The sequence below is a fragment of the Myxine glutinosa genome, chromosome 3 (assembly GCF_964187855.1).
Source record: "Myxine glutinosa chromosome 3, kmMyxGlut1.1, whole genome shotgun sequence".
Classification (NCBI taxonomy): Eukaryota; Metazoa; Chordata; class Myxini; order Myxiniformes; family Myxinidae; genus Myxine; species Myxine glutinosa.
The window spans coordinates 172219023-172229009 of NC_136263.1; the positions used below are offsets into that span (position 1 = coordinate 172219023).

Consider the following 9987-nt stretch of genomic DNA (forward strand, 5'->3'; position numbering starts at 1 on the left):
ATAACTTTATGAGATATCCTGCTCTCAGACAGAAAGACAGACAGACTGAAAACATTATCTCCCTCAACCTTCGGTGGCTGAGGTAATTAGGTAAGGACAACAAATTCCCGTTCATCACGTCATTTCATTGGGACAATTCATGAGAATCCATTTGACCCACGGATTGGGAAACGAAATGAAGTACAAATTGGTTGTTGGAAAAATAAAAAGATGCATTGGCCGGGAATCGAACCCGGGCCTCCCGCGTGGCAGGCGAGAATTCTACCACTGAACCACCAATGCGATGTGAGCCCTTGTTTGAACAAATGTAGAGAGGTGCAACGTTTTTCCAAGATGCTGTTCGTACCACGTGGCCTATGACGTCATAATTATCACTAAAAGTTCTGCAGGAGGAGTCGATCCTATGGAAATTAATGAGCCAAGAGAATGAATTTTTAAAATGTGGACACGTACGACAAACACACGCACACCACTGATCGCGTAACCCCGCTTTTCGCTTCATGAGCGCAGGATAATGATGATGTCATTGGTGCCTTCATTGTGATGTCATAATTTGACAAGGACAATGCTTGATCCAATCAGTTTGAAATTTATTGAGCGTGGTCAACACAACACAAAAATGTGAGAGTTAAATTGATAACGTCTTCGGACACCATGTTTGGCAGCCATGTTTGATTGAAAATAAAACCTTCAAAAAGCTTCTTTTCCAGAACAGATTACCAGATCGATGTGAAACTCCACACACATGATATACCAGCCTTGGGGAATAAAATTTGAAAATGATTCAATCATAGCTCACACGGTCTGGCAGCCATATTGGATTTTATGCAAAAACTGCATAATTGAGATTATTGTTCTTCTCTGAAAACACTGAATGGATCGATACGAAATTTTAACGATTTTTTCGACCATGGGGATTTCATGTTGAAAAATAAACGTCATCTTGTCACGTGGTTTGGCAGCCATATTGGATTTAAGGGAAATATTCAAAAAAAACTTTCTCTGAAAGCACTCACCATGTCGATGCGAAATTTTGCAAATGTAATCTCATGGAATTGCTGCATATAGTGTGAAAATGATGACATCATAGGTCACGTGGTTTGGCAGCCATCTTGGATAGAAAAACGAACCTTATCCGATCAACAGGAAACTTCACACACGTGATCATGAACACAATCACAGGCGGAGTGTACTTTCTTTGTGTCATAGGTCACGTGGTTGGAAGTTTTTTCTGGATGGAAAGTTGGAACCAACATCAAAGGTTTGCTTGAGGTACAGCATTTAAAAGGACATAGCATGAACAAACAATGCTGGGAAGGCATTGGAAAGACACCCAGTATATAAATAAACCTTGCCAAGAAACTGCTTTGGCGGCATTCGATGCTCTGTAAAGTGTATGGTCCATCAAAATCAATTAATAATGTGAGTATGTCAATAAAGTGCATGTTATTATGAACGTGTTTTTATCTGCAGTGTATGTATTATTAGAATGTGCATACGTTTATAGAGTACGTACAATTGGAATGTGAGTACGTCTATAAAATACATACGATTGGAATGTGAATCTATCTACTATATAAGAGAGCTGTTGGTCTGTCTGTCTGTCTGTGTCGCCATTTTTCTCAGAGATGGCTGAACGGATCTTCGTCAAACTTTCAGAGGTTCATCATTGAGTGCTTGGTAGTGTTTTTGGAAAAAAGAAAAACAAATTTTTTTTTTAAAAGTTTGTCTTTTTTGGATTTAAAAAAATCGCTCTGTAGTGCCGAAGACTTTTTGATTAATGACAGTTATATAGAAGTACACATTAGCATAAATAAATACAAATCTCCGCTTACAAAAATACAAAATTGCAAAATACAAAACTCCGCTTCAAATCTGTACTTGGGGACTCCGCTTCCGGTTTCTCGATCGAGGTGGCGACTTTTGTTCTCTCCCGGCATCCAAAGTTAAGTTATTTTTTCCATTCGTGTGTTTGTCAAATTTCCACTCCTTATTTTATCGTCGATGCATTATTGTTTGTTTCTAGTTTGTTTTGGTTGGAATTTCCTGTAACTCGTAATAAATTAATCGTTTTCTGTTTGCCCCGCGTGTGTGGCCTTGTAGCCTGAGGCTTCCCCCATCGAAGTTTGTTCACTTAAGTTCCTTCCTTCGCTGTTTTTACTTGGTTCTTAGATTTTTCCCTTCTGCCCCGAACTTCCCCGAATATCTACTCTTTGTCTAACGTTTTAAATCCCACCCCCCCCCCCCCCAAAAAAAACAAAACATGTATTTCCCTTTCTCCACGTGTACTGTTGTCTCATCGTGTGCTTCTGTCCATGTGCGCTGTCTCGCCCCGCCCCCTTTATCTTCTTGCCTTCCACCTTTTGCCCTGTTCACGTGACTCGTGGTTGTCCCTCGAGGCCCTCTCCCCATTCATATTTTGTGAATATAAGATTGTTCTTCACGGTTCTGTTTAAATATGTTTAAATTTTCCCCTGCAGTGTTTTATTCAGTGGTATATTACAACATGCTGTTTTTCTTCCTATTTAAAAGGCTCTTTTCAATTTCCTATTCAACTCATTCCACTTCAAAAAAAAATTCAATCTCTTATAATTCTTCCTCACGACATGCTCCAAACTCATTTTCATTCCACCCCTCCTCTATCGTTCTGAAACGGATCGCTAACTTGAAAATCACAATAAACCCAATTTGTTATAAATGTTCGTCTTTCATTAATCATCCACTTTCTAAACTAAACCCAATTTGTTATAAAACCTTGCCCCTCCCCTCCTAAACTCCCCCCTTGCCCCTCCCTTCCTAAACTCCCCCCTCTCCCCTCCCCTTCAAATCTCCCCCCCCCCCCTACCATCCCTCTCCAATTCTCCCCCCTCCCTCCTCCTCCTCAAAGCTCCCTCCTCTCCACTTCTTCTCCCTTCCATCTCATACCTCCACCTCCCCCAACCTTCGTCTTTCCTCTGCCCCCCACTCAAACAACCCCTCGCTGTGCCTCATCCCATCACCATCAAACCTTTCGTCCTCCTCATCCTTCCCTTTCTTTGAACTCTTCTGTAATCTCTGACACACAATCACCTGCTCTCCCTACCTCCCGCTCTCATCCTTCATCTGACCCTACCCCTTCCCTCCCCTGTCCTGCACCCGATGCTCCCCTTCTCTCCTCATTAATGGTATGGACCTCAAACATCCGGGGCCTTCACTCAAACCTGATTGATCTCTCCATTCAGGTTGCTTCTGACAATCCAGACTTGATCTGCTAAACAGAAACTTTCCTCTTTCAAGATGTCTATGATTCCTTAAAATCTCTTCCTGGTTACTCCCTCCTCTGGTATGATAGACCTGAGCCTCGTCCTGGAGGTGGGGTTGCTATCTTTATCAAAAACTCTCTTCCTCACTCTCCTTGTACTGCCCTCTCTCCACCACACCCCAAGGAGTACCTCTGGCTACGGCTTCCTCTCTGCTCCCACCTTTTGTTCATATGTGTTCTGTACCATCCTCCAAACAGTGATGGCCATTTAAATTTCGCTGTCTGACAACATGGACCATCTTCCATCAACTCATCCCAACTCTCTCTTCTTCATATGTGGCGACTTCAACTATCATGCCAGCTGGCTGGGTGTGGGTTCCTCTATCACCAGCCATGGCACTTCAGCATAGGACTTCTGCGACTCATTGGGACTGACACAATCTGTCAATTTCCCGACCGGGATCTCAGTCAATGGAGTATCTTCTCTTCTAGACTTACTTATGACAAACTTACCTGCAAATGTCTGCTGCTCTTCTTCTGCTCCAATCGGTTCTTCTGATCATGTGCTTGTTAAAGTGGACATCTCTCTGGCCATTCTCAGAGAGCCATCTCAGCATCGCCGAGTCTGGCATTTCACTCAGGCCGACTGGCACGGTCTGCAAGCAGCCATCTATCATCTGGACTGGTCTCCCATTTCTCCTGCCTCTAACATCAATCCTTCCTGGGAATTCTTCCAAAGCAAACTGCTCTCTCTCATGCACAGATTTATCCCATCTCATCTTCAGGTTGTCGTACCCTTCCTCCCGTCCATGGTACACTGAATCTTGTGGTGAGGCAGTTGCCCTGAAACAATTTGCCTTTGCTGCTTGGAAGGCAAATCCAACTGAAGGCAATCTCAGTTCCTTCCACCAAGCTCGGAACAAGTGTGTGTCTACCCTCAGGAGTGCCAGGTAGCACTATCTCTCCACACTCAAGAATGAACTCTCAAACCTGTCTCCTTCCTCCAAATCCTGGTGGCGTCTGGTCAAATCCGTTTCTGGTGTTTGTTCCCCCTCCATCCCCTCCCCTACCTCAAATGGCAACACAGTTGACACCGCACATGACAAAGCCGAATGCCTCAACTCTGTGTTTGCCTCAAAATCTTCTGGCCCAAACCCATCTCTCTCTGTTCCCACCTTACCCAGTCGAACCCAACTGCTCCTGGATTCTGTGTCCTTCTCTCATGACAAGGTGGAGAAGTTTTTGTCAAACCTCGACTCTGATTCTGCAACTGGACCAGACGGCATCAGCCCACAGGTCCTAAAATCCTGCTCTGCCGCTCTATCTCACCCTATCTTTGTTCTTTTCACCCTCTCTTTTGCTCAAGGTCATCTGCCAGCATCTTGAAAATCAGCAAACATTACCGCTTTACACAAAAAGGTGAAAATACAGATCCTTGCAAATACAGACCAATCAGCCTGCTCCCAATTTTATCAGCAAAGTCATGGAATCCATCATTGCTTCGGATATAAAATCCTTCCTCTTCTACAATGGCTTGATCTCCGATTTATCAATTTGGATTCAGACCAGGTCATGCTACTCTGGACATGTTGCTTCTGCTGTCTCAACAATAGATGGAGGTCCTCAATGCCAAAAAGGAAATCAGAGCTGCCTTCCTTGACATATCACGTGCCTTTGATACGATCTGGCACTCCGCTCTGCTCACCAAACTCTCCTCCGATGGTATCCATGGAAATCTCCATGCATGGCTTGCGGACTTCCTCTCAGGTCGTAGTCAACGTGTGGCCCTGAATGGATTTCTCTCATCTCCCCTTCCTGTTCTGGCTGGAGTTCCCCAAGGTAGTGTTCTGGGCCCTGTGCTTTTTCTGGGCTTCATCAATGATCTTTCCGACTCTCTGGAAAATCCTCTCTCTCTCTTTGCTGATGACTCCACTCTCTGCCGCTCCATTCCTCATCCCTCAGATCGGCAGTCTGCAGCCTCCTCACTCTCTGCAGACCTGGACAAAATCACAGACTGTTCAAACAAGTGGAACATGTCTTCCAATCCTGACAAATCTCACACTCTTACGATGTCTCTCCGAAAAGACCGACTGGAAAACCCTCCCATCTACTTTGTCAACAATCCTCTCCAAGAAGTTCTGTCACTCAAGCTTTTGGGTCTCACCATCTGCTCTGATCTTTCTTGGGAAAACCACATTTCCAAGCTGACCTCCAAAGCCAGTCGCCGACTGGGCGTCCTCCGTCATGTGAAGTCCTTCCTTGGCACACCTGACCTCCTCACCACATACAAGGCTTTCATCCACAGCTCACTGGAATACAGTTCCCCCCTTCTGGGCTGGTGCTCCTGCCCCACACCGAGCTCGGCTTCACGCTGTTGAAACCAAAGCATTCAGAATCATTGGAACCTCCTGCGATGAAACTAACTCCGAGGGCCTTTCACTCACTCACCGCAGGCAGGTTGGTGGTCTTTCTGTCTTCTACCGACTCCTCTCCGGCCTTGCTCCCCCAGCTCTCTCTGTGCTCTGTCCCCCAAATATTCCTACAGGTCGCACAAGATCTGCCAGCAACCCTCTCTTGGTTAAACTGCCAAAATCTAGGCTCTCTGCTCACCTTCACTCTTTCATTCCCCTTTTCTCCTGCCTCTGGAACAAACTCCCCCACTCCCTTCAATCGCACTCCTCCGTCCAGGTCTTTAAAACAGCTGTTCACCACCATCTCTTATCTTCCCCCATCGAAAACCTTGATATTTTTCTACCCACGCTAATTCACCCCAGATCCACTTTTTTGAAATTTCAACTTCTTTCCTGGAAGTGCTTGCAGTGTCCATATGGTTTATACCTCTCCCACCTCCCCCCAAGCCCCCTCCCTCCCACGGTTCTCTCGATGTCCCTGCTCTCAAATGTTGTGTTTGTGTCCTTCCCCCTCTCACCCCATCTTGTCTACCGCTCCCCTTATTTTGTCTTTTATGTGTCGGTTTGACTTTTTGTGTGATTGATGTTAGCTCTTTCTCGAGCCTCGATCTTGTATCCCAAAAACAAAAAAAAACAAAAAAAACAATCACCAGACATTTGAACACAAATAAATCTAACAATTCCGGAAGCGGTTGAAGTTAGTGGTAAGGCTGTTTCTTCTTCCTGAACATCATAACACTTAACTCAGAAACGTGATGAACGGCACATTCACCAGCTTATATTCAACGAAAAGGTAAAATGATGATTTGACATTTGTGATGGATTCTGATTTGGATGTAATTGCTTTTCACTTATATTTGCCCTAATTTCAAATATGTTAATGTTTCTTTTTTGCTTGAACAACACCAGGTACTCCAGCTATAAATGCTTTTATACTTTACGCGGGGTACAAATACAACTTTGTGTGGGGGGTAACATAGGCTATGTGGCCTCAGCTTCATGCGTGGGTGTTGGGGACCAGGAGAGGGGCGTAAATTCTCTATGTAAATGTGTACCGTGTCGCGCCACCTGGTGATGGTGGCAGAGGGTATTACCATTTCCTTTTTTACCTGGACAACACTGAGGTTAAAGGCACTCTTTGCAAGTGTACATGTTTCCTCCTTCCCTCCCCTCCCTCCCCCAAAACGGACGGGCCTGACAAAGCCACCCCCCAAAAAAAGATGTATATGTAAAATATCTTTCCCCTCCCTCTCCCCTCACCTCCTCCTCTCCTCCCTCTTCCACATCCCCCACTCCCCTTCTCACCCCTCCCTCTCCTGCTCCCCCTACCCCCCCTCAGCAATGCCGGGTTCTCCTGCTAGTGCTAGTCTACTATAAAACCGAAAAGGACTGTTTGTGTGCTGTGTGAACATAAATCATTGTTGCCAATACACCACACCAACATGTGATGGCGAGGCCCTGCAATCTATGATTGCTCTTTCTTATTTATTGGAGTGCTGACGAATACTTCTCTTGGAGGACTTCCATGATGGGATTATCGGTCGGTTCTGCCTCTTTCCCGTGGGACAAAACGAGAAACATTACTTGATGCACTGGGGAGGGAGCAGCACCGACATGATTGTCTTCGTTTGGTAAAATTCCACTCCCCCTTGGATTCCAGATTTTTCCATGAAGGATCGGGAATGGTCCGTCCATTGATTGCACAAAGGGAAGAAATGCGGAGATGGATAATGTGAAGACGAACAACAAGGATACATGGTCGTGCACGCTGAGATGGGGCTGTGCATGATCGGGTCTGCCATGATGGGACTCGGGTGTCTTCTGCTCTTTCCTGTGGGAGAAAACTGGAAACCTTATTTTATGCACAGGGTCCCAAACAAGAATATACCTGAACACTGCGCGGGGTATCGTGTTCTATGAACTAACTCTCTTGTGTTTCTTTTGTTTCCGCACTGCTTCCTTCTTTTATACCGGGGATGCCACCATGCAGCACACAGAGACGGTATTGGGAGGGAGAGGTGTACAATAATTGATGGATTAATTGTATATTTAAATCAATAAATAATGATCGTAAAATAATTTCTTAATCAATAATTGGCTAATAGCATACCTCATCTACCAGTGTATCATCCGAAGCTGTAACTTTTTGAAATTAATTAAATAAGTCATTAATCTAAAAAAATAAATCATTAATCAATAAATGAAAAATCGATTAATTGATTAATCAATAAATGAAATATACCATTTAGAGCCAAATCAATTCGTCTTTATCGCGTCCAAATATCAGCTTCCAGGTCAAAAGGTGCCTGAGATATTGACCACATGAGAAAGAAAATAAATAAGTACTTCATTAATCGATAATAATTAAGTAATTAATCTATTTAATTGATTAATCAAAAAACAAAAAATATCGTTTTGCCAAAGCACTTGCCGAAATGTCAGCTTCCCAGCTCAGAGGATGGCTGAGATATCGCCCAGACAAACAAACAAACACATGAAAAATCACTCACAGAGCGACACTTGACAAAACAGAACAAAGTCGGATGGCACTCAGTAGAGCATCCTTCTGACCTCAAAAATAGTTAGCGGTTGAATTCAGTGACCTGATATACAAATTGTCTTCAACGTTTAAGTTAATCTGATGAAAATTGACAATTTTAGAAATTTGGCCTATGTTGACCTTTTGGCCTATCTTGACCTCAAAAATAGTTGGTGGTTGGATTCAGTAAGCTGATTTTAAGTCAATCGGATGAAAATTAAGGATATTAGAAATTTGGAAAAAAGTGGTTGACCTTTGGCCTATTTTGACCTTTTGACTTTTTGACATCAAAAATATATAAGACCTTGTCGGACCACGAACTCTACCATTTGGTGAAGTTTCGTGAAGGTTGGTTTAAAATTGTGACCTGTAGGCAAGTATAAGTGAGAGGACAGACAAACACACAAACACACACACAAACAAACACACAAATGAAAAATCACTCATAGAGTGACACTTGGCAAAACAGAACGAAGTAGCAGGGCACTCAGTAGAGCATCATTTTGACCTCAAAAATAATTAGTGGTTGAATTCCGTGACCTGATATGCAAATCGTCTTCAAAGTTAAAGTTAATCTGATGAAAATTAACAATTTTCGAAATCTGGCCTATGTTGACCTTTTGGCCTACGTTAACCTCAAAAATAGTTGGTGGTTGAATTCACTAAGTTGATATGAAAATCCTTTTCACATTTCAAGTGAATCAGAGGGAAATTGAGGATTTTAGAAATTTGACAAAGTTGGTGACCTTTGGCCTATGTTGACCTACTGACCTTTTGACCCCCAAAAACTAGGCTTCTTGCTATAACCAACTCTATCATTTGGTGAAGTTTCGTGAAGATCGGTTGAAAATTGTGACCTGTAGGCCACTGACGTAAAGACGGACAAACAGATAAACAGACAAACACAGATAACGCACAAGAACAACCAATATACTTGACAAATCTTCGATTTCTTCAAGTAACAAGAACCAGATATGCAAATATCTGGAAAGAAAAGAAAGAAAGAAACCGGAGTGAAAACTGAGTACTCCCTTTCGGAGAAGAGTACCGGTACTCCCTTGGGTGCCCGGTGATGACGTCATGCAGCGCCTGAGATGGCGAAGGAAAGGAGTTGTGTACAAAAACGTCATTGCACCCATAGCCGGAAGGACATATCTTGACTGCAATAGGACACACCGACTTCGTCGTAGTCAACCGAGAAATTCCAGTATCCGGATCCTGGTCTTCACCAACACCTCATTCATTCTTCCTTGTTGCACACTCAACCTGTCCACAAAGTTTCCACCGAATCCACCCATAACTTTATGAGATATCCTGCTCTCAGACAGAAAGACAGACAGACTGAAAACATTATCTCCCTCAACCTTCGGTGGCTGAGGTAATTAGGTAAGGACAACAAATTCCCGTTCATCACGTCATTTCATTGGGACAATTCATGAGAATCCATTTCACCCAAGGATTGGGAAACTAAATGAAGTACAAATTGGTTGTTGGAAAAATAAAAAGATGCATTGGCCGGGAATCGAACCCGGGCCTCCCGCGTGGCAGGCGAGAATTCTACCACTGAACCACCAATGCGATGCGAACTCATGCTTGAACAAATGTAGAGAGGTGCAACCTTTTTCCAAGATGCTGTTCGTACCACGTGGCCTATGACGTCATAATTATCACTAAAAGTTCTGCAGGAGGAGTCGATCCTATGGAAATTAATGAGCCAAGAGAATGAATTTTTTAAATGTGGACACGTACGACAAACACACGCACACCACTGATCGCGTAACCCCGCTTTTCGCTTC

At 43.7% G+C, this 9987-nt stretch overlaps 2 non-coding genes across 2 annotated transcripts; both read right to left on the minus strand.

The window, feature by feature from the left end:
- Window positions 1-211: 211 nt before the first annotated feature.
- Window positions 212-282, minus strand: TRNAG-GCC (transfer RNA glycine (anticodon GCC)). The gene has a single exon. It is a non-coding gene; the product is annotated as a tRNA-Gly (tRNA).
- A 9416-nt stretch (window positions 283-9698) lies between these two features.
- TRNAG-GCC (transfer RNA glycine (anticodon GCC)) lies at window positions 9699-9769 on the minus strand. The gene has a single exon. It is a non-coding gene; the product is annotated as a tRNA-Gly (tRNA).
- Between the last annotated feature and the right edge of the window lie 218 nt (window positions 9770-9987).